The sequence below is a fragment of the Myotis myotis genome, unplaced genomic scaffold (assembly GCF_014108235.1).
Source record: "Myotis myotis isolate mMyoMyo1 unplaced genomic scaffold, mMyoMyo1.p scaffold_m19_p_1, whole genome shotgun sequence".
NCBI lineage: Eukaryota > Metazoa > Chordata > Mammalia > Chiroptera > Vespertilionidae > Myotis > Myotis myotis.
In genome coordinates this window covers 140845393-140860948 of record NW_023416313.1, presented here as the reverse complement: position 1 = coordinate 140860948, position 15556 = coordinate 140845393, and the positions used below count along the sequence as shown (strand labels likewise).

The window sequence follows — 15556 nt, the reverse complement described above, 5'->3', positions numbered from 1 at the left end:
TGGCTTGAAAGTATGGCCAGTCACTCCCTGATGGCATGCACACACCCTCCCACCTGGCCTGAGTCCACTGTTAACACCCCCGGACCCAGCTTTCGGACTTGAAGGTCATCTGCAGGCCTAGAAATGCCTCACCAAGGAAGTTTGCCATCAGAGAAGTGCAGTCTTGAACCACTGCAGCTTCCCGAGCCTCACTGGACGGAGGACAAAGAAATCAACTGTAGACAAATGTTTTCAGAGGGAAAGGGCATGGAAGCCAAGGAACTGGAGTCTGCATTTCATGATCTGCGCATGTGGCACCATTCCATAGAACACACTATTTTCAAGTTGAGGATTTCAGAAACGCTGAACTTGGGAAAACCTGAAACATGGCCTTTCTCACCTTCAAGACTACACTTGAGTCATTCCAGTCACCAATAATCTATTTTTAAAAATTTTAAACTTCCAAGCAGATCATGCTGCTCTTCCCTTTTTTTAAATCCCTGGTTATATCCTCAGTAGGACCTCCCACCCCAAACAGTGATTGTTAGTTTAACTTCTGTCTCTTGAAGCAGAGTGTAAGCACTCTGAAGGGAGAAAATAAACCTTTTTACTTTGAAAGCCTTGACACTTGACACAGTATATGCTTAATAAACATGTCTGAGCAAATAGAAAAATATTAGCTGAATGAATAAATGTCCCTTTGGTAACCTATTTCACTATCAATCCTGTCATGAAGTTTTTCTTAATATCAATTTAAATACCATCTTGGGATTATAAAAATCCCTAATAGATACTAGAAGCTACAACTCTGGGCAATTTAAGTACATTTTAAAAAGTAAACTTTTCTTGGTTTTTGTTCATTGTATTTCTTTTTCATCTTTAGTGAAGAACAATATAGAACCATCTTGCTGATGTATTTCAATTTCATAAACATTAAAGTAAGTAAAACTGCTTCTCCTGGACCAGGACAAATGTCTGCCGGGGGTGGGCGGGCAACGTAAACGAGTGAGCCTGGTATCTGGGGGTGAGGGCCAACACTAAGGCCCAGGATTGTGTGCTGCCTTGACCTCTAGTGAAATAGGGAGGGCCTCCCCTGGCCCAACCAACAGCTCCCCACCCACTCTGCTCCCCTAGATAAGGCCCCCTAGCCAAACAACACTCCTCATCAGGCTGACGGGGTACACATCCTGCGCACCCCTGAGTAGAGTCATTAAAACAAGCCAACCACGTCTTCCCACCTGCACCGCCGTGCCTCACCCATTTGATACTTAAAGGCCTGCCTCCCAAAGCCCCTGCTAACTAGTACTCTGTTGCTAGCGCAACCCTCCCATCGCCCTGCATGGCCTGCCCTGTCCTTCTCCCCCTGGGACTGTGAGTATATGAGAATAATAAACTGCTGTCGATCTCATCTGTCCAGTGTTGGGTGTCCAGTGCTCAGCTGTCCCATGTTCCTAGGGAAGAAATCCCTCGTTCACCTTTGGGGTGAACAGGAGGTGATTAGAACAGCTGCCAGAGGAAGACTGTAGCAGTACCTGGCCTTACTTAGTGCCTTTGACCTAGGCAGTGGTGGGCACATGGAGGAGTGGACAGGACATGCCCAACTTAGGTAGCAGTTGCTATCTAGTCTATCACTGACAGGCAGGAATGAGGGCTCAGAACTGCCAAATTTACAAAACAAAAACAAAAAAAACTCCACAAATCTCAATTTCCAAATCTCCTACTTTTTAAAGGTCCTTCCTTCCTTCCTCCCTCCCTCCCTCCCTCCCTTCCTCCCTCCCTCCCTTTTTCCCTCCCTCCCTTCCTTCTTTCCTTCCTTCCTTCCTTCCTTCCTTCCTTCCTTCCTTCCTTCCTTCCTTCCTTCCTCCCTCCCTCCCTCCATTCCTCCCTCTCTTCCTCCCTCCCTTTCTCCCTTCCTTCCTTCCTTCCTTCCTTCCTTCCTTCCTTCCTTCCTTCCTTCCTTCCTTCCTTCCTTCCTCCCTTCCACTGAAACAAAACCCATCTGGGGTGGTTTGATGAGGTGCCAGTTTGTAACCTCTATCTCAGAATGTAAGCCCAGTCCCTAGTCCACTGCTCTGATCCAATACCTACATAGCATTTTGCTATTCTGTCTTTTAATATCATGTGCTTTTCCTCCCAACACATCCTACTAGCATTACTAATTCAAGTTAGGCTTACCATATCCTTAACATTTAAAAAAGTAGCCATATCTGTCTATAAACCTGTATTATATATTACAGTATTCTGTTTCTCCTCCCAGCAAATTTAACTGCACTGAATTTTGTTCTGGGCACATTTTACATTCCTTCAACTACTAGGTCCATGTTGGGTTCTAATAATATCCTTCCAGGTACTTCCCAACCACACTCAGCTTGTGCTGTTCTCTCCATTATATCATTCCAAACATGAAAAAAATATCAAAGTTCATGACTTCAAAACAAGACCTCTAAAAGACTTGTTGTGTTCCTCCCAGATTGACATGACACAAATAATAACTTTCTTAATTACTTCCAGGAAATGTAATAGAGCATCCTCCCCCCACCCCCGGATGTCACTTTTCAAAGACTGGTAAATAGTCATTTCAGAAGAGTTAATATAATTGCTATGGAGGGGAAAACAACAGTTCTCTTTAACCATGCCACAACATTTTAATATGCTGATGAGTGTAAAAGCAGTTATAAAATAAAATAAAAAAACACTTTTGAAGTTCATTCATTTATTCATTCGACAAATTGTTACTGAGCACCTACTATGTACCAGTCACTATTTGAGGCACTAGGTGTTATTAGTGAAAAAATTAGAATGAAATTTCCATTCTTATTGAGTTCAGATTCCATAATATTAGGTTAGAATATAAAATGAGCTATTCCTATTCATTACAGCGATGTAAAAATATGTAAGCCAAATGGACAAAATATCAGAAAAGAATATGTAAAAATTAAAATAGTAGGTGGGTGTGGGGAAGCACGGGACTTGGTCGGCATGTCTGTAAGGAGGATTCTCCGAAAGTGGCAGCCCCTTCCTTGACTTTTCCAAACAAGTCCGATCCCCTGGGGTGTTTTGCTAGAATCTCTATGTTTAGTTTTTAAAACCCGACCTTGTAGAAGCATATACTTTCTCAAGGATACTTACCCTGCTGATTGTATCTAGAGATTAATTTGAGTTCAAGCTGTTGTGACAATAAAAGCCTAAGAAGGCAGGCAAACAGGACTGCTTTTTACTTCTAAAGTAAAACAGTCCCTTAGCCTTCTTTTTCACAGAAACATGTGTCAGAGCAATCTGTTCATCTGTTGCTCAGGGTCTGCCAGTCAGCCCCGGCAGGTGGGTAGCTAGAAGGGGTCAATGGGGAAGAATTAATATCATTGCTATGGGAAAGTTATCTGTATAACTTGCAAAAATAAAGATAAATTTTTAAGAAAGAGATGCAGTTCTACCAAAAAAAAAAAGTGGGTATATTAGAGAAGTTACAGATTATTTCTTTCTCTATTCAATATGAAATCCATGAGTTAATTATTTAAAAATAAAAAATAAACAACTCATTGGCCACCTGTAAACACTGCTAGTATACCAACGCATTATTCTGAACATTGATAAATAAAATGACCATTGTCTTAGTCCATTCAGGCAGCTATAACACAGTATCACTGACTGGGTAGCTTATAAATATCAGAAATGTACTTCTCATAGTTTTAGAGGCAGAAAGACCAACAAGGAGTACAAATAAGATCAAATGTGACATCTACTTTCAGCATCACTATGAAACAGGGAATACTATGAATTTCAAATCACCTACAAGTGGAGAAGTGGAACTTACATTCCAGCATAGCTCCCACTGCCAGTCCCGCCTAAGGATGTAGAGAGCAATGGCACAGGAGGCTTAAGAAGCTCAGGGGGGGAAAAAAATAGCAGAACACAAACAAAATTACCCTGGAAAGAAAAAGTCCAAAATAAGTGCCAAAATACTGAACACTTAGTAGCCCATGGCACCTGATGGAGGGAAGGGACTTGAAAGCGAGTAGGATCAGAAGAGGTAAAAGAGGAAATATCACTTCTCAGAGGAAAAGTGATAAAAAGGAGTAGAGCCGTTTGGAAGGTGGCAGTGAAGGAACATAAGGAAGTAAAAGGCAAAAATTAAGGATCCTGCAGAAATAAAAGAAAAATAAATCATGTCAACATCTCTCCAAACCACTACCACCACCAATATAATCATCTACTAAGAAGAAAATGCATTTACTAAAACAAGAGAAGAGAATGCTTACGAACCAGAAATTTTCCTGGAAATGCTTTGCAATAGAAAATCAAATTAAACAAATTCCATAAAAGCTTTTGTAAGTGGGAAAAAATAGACTATACGAATCAAAACATTTCAACTAAATTTTTCCTAAAGATTTTTCTCTAAAAATGCCAAGAGATTCAAACTAATTTAAATGACGTCAAACAAATATTTGGATATATTAAAAAATCTAGAATCAGAAATCTAAAAAAACAAAAACAACAACAAGAAGAAACAGAAATAGACCCAGGAAGACCTATGTAAAGGAAGAAATGCATAAGAGATTGAATGGGGGGAGGGAGGAAATTTAAAAAAAAAAAAAAAAACTATCTCAGAAATGAAGAATAAGCCTGGCTGGTGTGGCTCACTGGTTAAGCATCAACCCAAGAACCATGAGGTCACAGCTCGATTCCCGGTCAGGGCATATGCCCGGGTTGTGGGCTCAATCCTCAGTAGGGGCATGCAGGAGGCAGCTGATTGATGATTCTCTCATCATGGATGTTTCTATCTCTCTTCCTCTCCCTACTTCTCTCTCTGTAAAATCAATAAAAACATATATTTTTTAAAAGGCTAAAATGAAGGAATAGGCAAAAATATATTAAGCAAAAGGGGTTGCCATATCGATTTCAGGCTAAAAGGCATTAAATAAGACAAATGATGACACTTGATGATGCTAAAATCCATGACAGCTATGAATATCCATGTACCAACTAACCCAATAACTGCCTAATAAAGTAGAAACTACAGGAGATAGAGTGAGAAATAGACACTACATAGGATACTTTAATGACAAGTCAAGCAGATGAAAAATAAGAAACTATACAAGGAACATCTAAGCAACACAAGTCATAAGGTCAATCATGTGGATGCTACACCCTAATAATACTTAAGTTGTTGATTTTTTCATCTGTTTCTTCTAGCTTCTTCCATATGTTATCAATTTTTTCATCTGTTTCTTCTTGCTTCTTGGAGAGGTTGTCGATTTTTTCCTCCGTCCGGTTTATGCATTCTAGGACCCTTATTCTGAATTCTTTTTCTGTCATGTTGCATGCCTCTGTATTACTTAGCTGCTTTTCTGGAGAGTCCTCCTTCTCTTTTCTTTGGGGGTTTCTTTGTCTACCCATGTTTGATCTCACTGACATATCTAGACGTTGAGTCGTTCAGTGGCTGCTCCCTTGGTGGCAGTGACTCCTTGGTCTGTGGTTGCTCTTCGGGCGGTTGCGGTAGCAGCTGCTCTTCAGTTGGCAGCAGCTCCTCTGGTGGGTGCTGTTCACAGCTGTGGTGGCTCTTCTGGCTGGTGGGGCGAGGTTTCACGTACAGCTGCTGTTCCTCAGCAGAGGGTGTGGTGCTCAGGAGGTTGCTGTTGCTTGGATCTGCTGCGTTGATTTAAAGGCACAAAATACAACACAACAAGGCACCACGTACCAGGCACTATACACAAATATATTCACGATATGAATAACCCCAAATAAAGGTGACCACCTGAATTAAGAGAATTAGGGGATAAGGAAGAAGGAAGAGAAAAAGAGAAAAGAGAAAAAAGAAAAGAAAATTAGGGACCAAAAAAAGGAGTGCAAAAATGAAATTGGGAAAAAGGAGGGGGGAAAATAAAAGCGAGAAAAGAAAAGAAAAGAAAAAAAAAAGAGCGAAAAGAGAGAATGAAGTGGAAGAGGGGAAGAGACTTTTTTATATGAGGAGAATACTCCTATAGAACAGCCATTAATCCCAACAAATTCCAGCAACAGCTCCCTGGAGATGAATGCAAACTAGAAACAACCAATAATATAACGATGAAAATAGAATGGAGAACACTAATCCCAAAATAAAATAAAGAGAAAATAAAATGGCACTTTAAAAAAAAAAATGGTAAAATGGTAGCAGTAATAATACTGGTTAAAAATAAGAAGGTAGTAATTAAAAGGGTAAAATCAGGTGATGGAAAAAAGAAGAAAAAAAAAAGAAAAAAGAAAAAAAAAACAAGAAGAAAACAAAAAAAAGAAAAAAAAAGAAAAAAAAATTGGTTTCTTAGTTAAAAGGTGAAAAAAAAAAATATTGCAGTAGTGAAGGTCCTTCGGTTCTTCTATTCTTCAGTGTGGCTCGCCTTAGACCTGCCAGGTATTCAGGAGAGTGTTGAGTTTCCCTGCAATACACTGTTCCTCTGTGTTGTAAACCACAGTCCTTATTTTAAAGCAAGCCGCATTTGTTTCCCAGACTGCCTTATTTTGTGTTTAGCAAAGAGTCAGTTTGTGGGTCAGCCTCTGGGTGGCAGTGTTCTGGGGTTGGCCTCTGAGGCTATAGGGCCTCTCTGTCCAGTGGAAGTTCACTGCCCAGAGCTGGCTGCGTAAGAGTTACCAGTGCTGTGTTGTTGCTGGGATTGAAAATCCCTCTATAGGCCAGACCCTGTTAACTCCCAGGGACTGATCAGGTTATTTTAATCCTTGATCTCCTACAGGGTGGAATCTGGGTGTGGCTGTGCTCCTTGCCTGGGGGCTGGGGGGAGGAGTCTCACTCTCCGGAGAGAATGGCTGCCTCAGCCCTGGGCTCAGGGGTGTCTCAGCACTCAATTTGCTGCCACCTCTCCCTGCCCCCCTTCTCTCCTCAGTCTCTCCCCAGATTCCACTCCTCCGCACACTCTCCCTCTCTTCAGCACAGGTGAGTGTCTGTATCCGAAATGTCCCATGAACAGGATTCAGTGAAAACAAACAAACAAACGCCGGCCGCGGAAACGGGGAAGGCTTGGTTTCTGTAAGCTTCTTCTCTTACCGGGACTGCATGGTCTGGTCAGCTCTTCAGGCTGCCCCCTTTAGGCTCAGTCCTCTGTGATCACAGACCCAGCTCTCAATTCCCCTGGCAGCGCCAGGAATCCCGCGGTTCTCCTTTCCCCCGTCAGGGGCTGTGCCTGTCCCAAGGGACGCGGCAGTCTGCCACACGGTCTCCCTCCAACTCTCTGGGCTTAGAGGTCTGGCGAACTTTCCTGCCCAAATCCCTGGTTTTTTTACCTTTCCAGGGGAGTTCTGCTCTTCCCGGCTGCAAACCGTCTCGCCAGCTGAGGAATTTCGCCAATTCGGGGTGGATGTTACTAGTTTCAGCTGCTCACTCCATTTGCTCAGGGACATGACCTGGGACGCGTCTGCCTATACCGCCGCCATCTTCATAATCTCCCACCCTAATAATAAAGAACATTTTTTTTTAAGTATAGTGGAACATTCAAAAAATTAATCACATTTTAGGTCACAAAGAAAACATCGAGTTTCATAAAATAGAAATATTGCACACAATACTATGGCATTACAAGCAATAAAACTAGAAAATTTAAAAGAGAAATTGTACAATAAAAAGCCACTTCTGGTTGTGGGCACGTCCCCAGTGGGGAGTGTGCAGGAGGCAGCTGATCGATGTTTCTCTCTCATCGATGTTTCTAACTCTCTATCCCTCTCCCTTCCTCTCTGTGAAAAATCAATAAAATATATTTTAAAAAAGAGAATATTAAAAAAAAAGTTAAAAAGCCACTTCTCCTGGAAATTTAAGTCTTCTATTACACAAGTCTTGAGTGAAATGAGAAATATAAACATAGGTTAAGAATCTCTGAAAAAAAATGATGACCATGAAAACTGTGTATCAAAATCTGTGGGTATGTTTGAAGCAGTGACCAAGGAGAATTTCTAGCTTTTTGCTGTAGGCGGAAAATAATAAAGACATATTCACGTCCTAGTTCCTAGAACCTGAGAATGTTGTCTCTTTGGCAAAAGTGATTATTGAATGAAGAATCTTGAGCAGAAGAGCTTATTCTGGATCATCCAGACCAGACAGGCCCTAAATAGCATCACATGCATCCGAATGTGAAAGAGGCATAGAAAGACAGACACTAAAAAGAACAAAGGAAGCCCTAACCGGTTTGGCTCAGTGGATAGTGCCTCAGCCAGCGGACTGAAAGGTCCCAGGTTCGATTCCGGTCAAGGGCATGTACCTTGGTTGCGGGCACGTACCTTGGTTGCGGGCACATCCCCAGTAGGAAGTGTGCAGGAGGCAGCTGGTCGATGTTTCTCTCTCATTGATGTTTCTAACTCTCTATCCCTCTCTCTTCCTCTCTGTAAAAATAATCAATAAAATATATTTTTTAAAAAAGAACAAAGGAAGAATGAAGATGGCAGCGTAGGTAAAGGCCAGTACTTGCCACCTCCCACAACCACTTCAAAATTACAACTAAAATACAGAACAACCATCATTCAGAACCACCTGAAAGCTGCTGCATGGAAGTCCTACAATGAGAGAAGTAAAGAAGAAAGCACATGGAGACGGGTAGGAGGGGCAGAAGCACGGAAGGGGCTGGTCCGACACCCAGGTGCGGTTTTTCTAATTGGGAAAGACAGCTCGGCTGTGGAGGCCTCCCCTGAGGAGCAAGGGGTCCCAGCCCCACAACAGACATCTCAGCACAGGGTTCCAGAGCTGGGAAGAGAAGTCACCTTAACTTCGGTCCATAAAAACCAGCAGGGCCCTAGCTAGTTTGGCTCAGTAAATAGAGCACCAGCCTTCAGACTGGAAGGTCTCAGGTTCTATTCCAGTCAAGGGCACATGCCTGGGTTGCAGGCTTGATCCCCAGTGGGGGGCGTGCAGGAGGCAGCTGGTCAGTGATTCTCTCTCATCATTGATGTTTCTATCTCTCCCATTCCCTTCCTCTCTGAAATCAATAAACATACATATTTTTAAAGAAAGATATATTCACTGCAGGCAAAGGACAAAATGAGACTCTCAATACTTTAGGATCTAATTACCTTCAACTAGACAAAGATCCTGTCTTCTTCCACAGGTGGTTAAGCTTGCCCTTCTTTTTATTTTGTTTGTTTTAGGTTCTGTACTTGATTAATTTTGTGGCCACAACTGATATGTTTGCAAAAATATATAAGTGGGCATTTTAAAACTCAACAAACTCGCTTTAATTTTTCACAGTTCTTATAAAATCTTCAAGAAGAAAGCAGTAAGCCCTAACCGGTTTGGCTCAGTGGATAGAGCGTTGGCCTGCAGACTCAAGGGTCCCAGGTTCCATTCCAGTGAAGGGCATGTACCTTGGTTGCAGGCACATCCCCAGTGGGGAGTGTTCAGGAGGCAGCTGATCAATGTTTCTCTCTCATTGATGTTTCTGACTCTATCCCTCTCCCTTCCTCTCTGTAAAAAATCAATAAAATATTTTTTTAAAAAAAGAAGAAGAAGAAAGCAGTAATTAGACTGGCACCCCTGTGAGTGCTCAGTGACATGAAAAGGTTGTTAAAGGGAGACTTCGGAGGGAAGCAAATTCAACCATCAGGGACCAACACAGGCTGCAGGACTCAGTCTTAAGGTCAGTCACATCTGAGCAGAGAACCCCTTCCGATTCCAACTCAAAATCACACATCAGGGAGCCAAGGGTCATTTCTCAGTTTGCTGACAATGCCAGGATTCTAATAAATTAGTTCAAAGGTATCTGAATATGCCCCCATTGCAGCTGCTAATGATTGCTGAGTGTGCAAAATGGACTCAAGTTCATTAAAGTATTTTTTCTTTATATCGTCATATGTATGCAATGCATACACCTCAACAGGTCATGATAATGATTTAAAACAGTTATGCTGTCATTTTTATAAACTAATTTTCTTTTTCATACTGACCTTGCCTGGATTTGCTATCAAGGCAAGACTGGCCTCATAGAATGAGTTTGAGTTTTCTGTTCTCTAAAAGGACTTGTGGAAGTTTATGCCTTGAAAATTGGGCAGGACTCACCTGTAAAACAATCTGAGCCTGGAGTTTCCTTTCATGATGAAATATTAACTGCTAGTTGAATTCTTTAATAGTTTTAGAACTATTTGGGCTTTCTATTCTTTTTCACACAGTTTGTTTCTGATATGTGTGGAAGAGGTTAATTCTGGAAAACTTAAAGCCCTTATCTCTTTAAATATTGCCTCACTCTAGTCTCACTTTCTGGGACTCCAATTAGATATATATTTTCTCATATATCTACTTCTTTTTCAGATTTTCTAATTCCTTTTCCCCCTCAGCTGTGGTAATTATGTCTATATCTAATCTACTCTTAAACCCACTCACTGAGTTTTTAAATTTTGAACAATCGTATTTTCCAGTTCCAGAAATTCGCTTTTATTTTCAAGTCTACCTATTCATTCCTGATAGTCTTTGGTTGCTTGCTCATTTTTGCAACTGTGCTGATTATTTCTTCAAATATTTTGAGGATAGTTGCCTTCTATTCTGTAGCTGACAATTCTGACAACTGAAGTCTATGGAGTCTAAATCTGTTGCTTATTTTTTTCAGATGATTCTCATTCATAATGGCTTACCTTCCAATGTGCAGAGTGATCGTGACTGAAATGATTGCTTAATATACAAACTGAATAGTTGAAGATTTCCTCCAGAGACAACCGCTTCTGCTTCTGGTCACGCTGACTGTCCCAGGCTCAGTTTCTTCAACTGGCCACCAGACCAAGGCTCAATATCTTGGTTGTAGTGCAGCAACTGACATGTGCCTTCAGGGAAGCTCTGCCTCATGCTTTTATTGCTCCGACTCTGCCGGTTGTCGTATTTGTGGGTAGAGGGTTCTTGGAGACGCCTACTGCCTATTATGAGGCCAGAGATGCCTAAGAAAGTATGTCCCGGAGAGCCACACTGCATAGCAGACATCCGACTGCAGTAGTTTGTTCTCTGTTTACTTGGTTAAGCTGCACCTATGTTTCCCAAAATCCTCTCCTCCTGTGGCTGTGGGTTTGAGGTGACTGAGAACTTGGTGTGATATTGAGACGGCAAAAGTGAAGCAATGGCCATTACTCTCTGCAAGTTGTTATAGTCAGACATGGTGACAGGAATATGCAAAGGTGCCCTGCAGGATGGAGCGTGTCCTTGCTCTCCTCTGCTCCATGTTCAGTTCTTCTTCCCAACCCCTGGCCCTGTGGACCAACAGCAGCCCGACACCTATCACCAGCCACACAGGTGGTAGCTTCCCACAGACCTGCCCAGGAGGTTCCCATCACTGTACGTGCGTGGTTCTCTACACCTGGCCGCTGACCTTTCCTCCAATGATCTGACTCCCTCCTGGACCTTCACTTCCCCTGCTCCTTCTCAACTGCAGAAGATCTAACTCCTATAAAATCCCTTACCCAAAAGCACTCCTAATGTCTCTTCTCTTCAGACTGCACTCTGAGATACCCCCATGGCTTTTTTATTAGCTTAATTAATCTTTTTTTTTTTCAAAAGCCCAGAACATGCATATATAAAGCTTTCATTAAACCAATGAACCTTTACTGTGCCCTGCTTTATGCTAGGCACTGTTCCAGTCTCTGAGGGCATTTTACTTTTAAATTGATGGGAGAGGGAGAGGGAGAGGGAGAGGGAGAGGGAGAGGGAGAGGGAGAGGGAGAGGGAGAGGGAGAGGGAGAGGGAGAGGGAGAGGGAGAGGGAGAGGGAGAGGGAGAGGGAGAGGGAGAGGGAGAGGGAGAGGGAGAGGGAGAGGGAGAGGGAGAGGGAGAGGGAGAGGGAGAGGGAGAGGGAGAGAGAAGAAACATTGATTGGTTGCCTTCTGGACATTCCCTGACTAGGGAACCTGCAACCGGGGTATGTGTCCTGAGCAGGAATCAAACCTGCCACCTGATGTACGAGATGATGCTCCAACCAACTGAGCCACACTGGTCAGGGCTCTGAGGGCATTTAAAAGATGGCTTCCAGTGAAAGACAAACACATAGAATCACAATGTTATGAGGTAAATTTAAATGGTAAAACTCAGGAGCATTTGAGATATTGCTCCCTGGCATATGTCATCGGTTTTGGCTCAAATAAACTCTTATTAAAAAAAATTTAAATGATAGAACTCAACAATCACCCAGAAGACAGGCTTCCAATCCAGCTGGGTTTGTCAGAGAAGACTTTAAAATGAAGAAACCACCGAAACCGGTTTGGCTCAGTGGATAGAGCGTCGGCCTGTGGACTGAAAGGTCCCAGGTTCGATTCCGGTCAAGGGCATGTACCTGGGTTGTGGACACATCCCCAGTAGGAGATGTGCAGGAGGCAGCTGATCGATGTTTCTCTCTCATCGATGTTTCTAACTCTCTAGCTCTCTCCCTTCCTCTCTGTAAAAAATCAATAAAAAATATATTTTAAAAAAAAATTCAGAAACCCTTGAAGTGTTGAAATAAGTCTCTCAGACTTGAGAAAAGTAAGGCTTCTTCTTTGAAAGGGTTTGGTGTGTTGGTGGGTTGTATTGACAATTCTTCACCGTTTTTCTCTATCACAACTCAAAACACCTGTGCTGTAGCAGTCTGTGCTATATTTAGTTTGCAAGTAGTGACTTAGTTTTATCCAAGCAATACCATTTGTCATATAAAATTAAAGTTGTTAATTTAGAACGAATGGGTTTTATAGTTCTTTATATTTCATTTGTGACTATGTTTTGGTTTTATTAGTCTAATAAAAAATTTATACCTAACTTATGTATATACATATTTAAGTTACATTATCATATAATTAATTCAAGTCAACTCCAGATGCAATGAGTTGTTTTTTCTTTAGGAGAAATCTCTATGTTGCTCAGGTTTGAGAAACATGAGGAGTCGTCCTTACCTTCCTCTCCCTCACCATCCTACCCTCCTTCCCCAAGAGACAATCACCAAGTCATGCTAATTTCACATCATGACCATTTCTCCTTCCCTCCTCCACCTTCACTATCCTTATCTTACCTGAGTCCTTCAGTGGTTTGTCATCCCAGCATCTACAGGATCAATGCAAGCTCCTGCCTATGGGCCTCTGCACTGTGTCTGGCCTTCAGCTGGTACCGTGTGTCATTGATCTCAACCTGCCGCTGTTCTTTTCTCATACATGCATGACGGTTATCACAAATGCATGTCCCCAACACAGCCGTTACAAACACAGATGCATATGTGGGCAGAACTTCATTATAAGGTGATCAGCTTGATGACCTAGAATATGTTTACATTTTAAAAATTATCATCATAATAAAAAAACAAAACGTTCAAAATTCTCACAGATCACTCATGAACAATCCCCTCTCCCTGTTGAATAAAGCCCAAGCAAAGCATAGCACAGTAGCCCTCAACCCAGGCTACACCCATGAGTAAGGGATCCTCAATTTAAAGTTTAAAAGTTTTAATAACCAATAATACCACCAACTAAAGCAATTATTATGTATGATTTAACAGAAAATTAACTCAGAAACTATGTAGGGAAAAAGAGAGTTATTATTACACAGGGTGAGATGTTATACTAATTTTACAGTCTTGGCAATACTTATAAGGAGTTCTAATAACACAAAAAGCATCCAAATGTATTCTGCCTTTCCTCATTCTCTCCCAGAGTTCCTCCAGTTGTTAGCCTAAATAATTGCCTTAGAATACCATTGTTATTCCCATATGCGGCTGCTAGAAACTTGTCCTGGAGACCTATAAAATTTAGGTGGTCTGCTTCTTCAAAGGAAAATGTTAACTCTATTGATGGGTTGATAATTTTGGAATGAAATAAGTTGCTGAACAAGGTATATTCATTCACTTACTCATTTATCAAATATTTAACAAGCAACCATAACATGTCAGAAACCATTTGGCAGTAGGGACCCAGGACCTGTACTGGACAAGACAAACAGTCAATGACAACAAGTGGTTAAATAAGTAAATGACATAAGTTCTGATATAGTAAGTACTAAAGAAAAAATAAGCCAGGTAAAGAAAGAGACCCACTGGAGGTGGCTAATTTTGGTAGTCAGCCCTACAAATTCTCAGATAAATACACAGACTTTTTTTTTCTGCACTAAAAATTTCTGACTCCCTCTCCCATCCAGGTGTTAAGAGATTGAGGCTCAGGCTTAGAATCTGACTTATTTGTTCCCCTTTGGAACACATGGGAATAGTTGGAAAAAATTTGCATGGGGTTACTGAAAAAAAAAAGTAATAATTCCAACCACCTGTTATTTCTAAGCAGAAGGAAGCACAAAGACTTTTTTTAATTAATTATTAAAAAGCTTCTTATTGCAATAGGTCTACAATGCCGAACAAACAAAACATGGGCTTGAATATTATTCAGCAATATAAAAGAAGGAAATCCTGCCATTTGCAATAACATGGATGGACCTTGAGGGCATTATGCTAAGTAAAATAAGTCAGACAGAAAAACACTAATATCATATGACTTCACTTATATGTGAAATCTGAAAAAAAAAAACACAACTAACTAATAGCTACAGAGAACAGATTGGTAGTTGCTAGAGGCAGGAAGTGTGATGGGGGTGCAAAGTAGGTAAAGTCAGTCAAAAGGTACAAACTCCCAGTTATAAAATAAATAAGTCCTGGGAACATAATGTACAGCATGGTGACTATAGTTAATAATACTGTGTTGTATAATTAAAAGTAGAGTAGATCTCAAAAGTTCTCATCACACACACAAAAATTGTAACTATGGGTGAGGATAGATGTTAACTAGACTTATTATAGTGATCATTTTTCAATATATACATATATCAAACTATAACATTGTAGTAATATAATGAACTAATATAATGTTATATGTCAACTATACTTAATAAAAAATAAATAGAATAAAATTAGGTCCCAACTATGAGATCTTGTCACTGTGAGTTCAACAGCAGTTGAGATTTAGAGATCTGGCCTATAGTTAAAAGTTGCTTAGGTATCACCTGGCCAGCATGGCTCAGTGTTGAGTGTCAACCTATGAACCAGGAGGTCACGATTTGATTCCTGTTCAGGGCACATGCCCAGGTTGTGGGCTCAATCTCCAATGTGCGGCATGTAGGAGGCAGCTGGTCAATGATTCCCTCTCATCATTGATGTTTCTATCTCTCTCTTCCTCTCCCTTCCTCTCTGAAATCAATCTACACTAATAAAAGAGAAAGATGCAAATTGACCATACCTTCACAACACCCACCAGCCAATCAGGAGTGAGTATGCAAATTAACCCAACAAAGATGCAGGTTAATTTGCATGTACAGGCGCTGAGCACCCGGAGGCAGGGCAGGATGCTTGTGTCGTCGCCATGGCAACAACATAGGCATTCTGCACCGCCCTAGTCGCTCCAGGCAGCGAGGGAAGGTGGAAAGGCGGCTCTGTCCAGAGCAAAGGCAGTGTTGGCAGCCAGGGGAAGGAAGGCCCGTTCTTGCATGAATCTTTGTGCATCAGGCCTCTAGTAAAAATATATTTTTTAAAAAGTTGTCTAAGTGTGATCAGATATTAAGGTCTAACATCTCTGACCCGGCAACTCCACATCTTCCCAGGGCATGACCAACTTACAAGGTGTAGTAGACACCCATG

At 41.5% G+C, this 15556-nt stretch overlaps 1 long non-coding RNA gene across 1 annotated transcript; it reads right to left on the bottom strand.

The window, feature by feature from the left end:
- Nucleotides 1-3796: 3796 nt before the first annotated feature.
- Nucleotides 3797-13869, bottom strand: LOC118663295. The gene is made up of 3 exons (XR_004970014.1): nucleotides 13789-13869; nucleotides 12959-13198; nucleotides 3797-3903 (listed from the first exon to the last, which is right to left on the bottom strand). It is a non-coding gene; the product is annotated as an uncharacterized LOC118663295 (long non-coding RNA).
- Between the last annotated feature and the right edge of the window lie 1687 nt (nucleotides 13870-15556).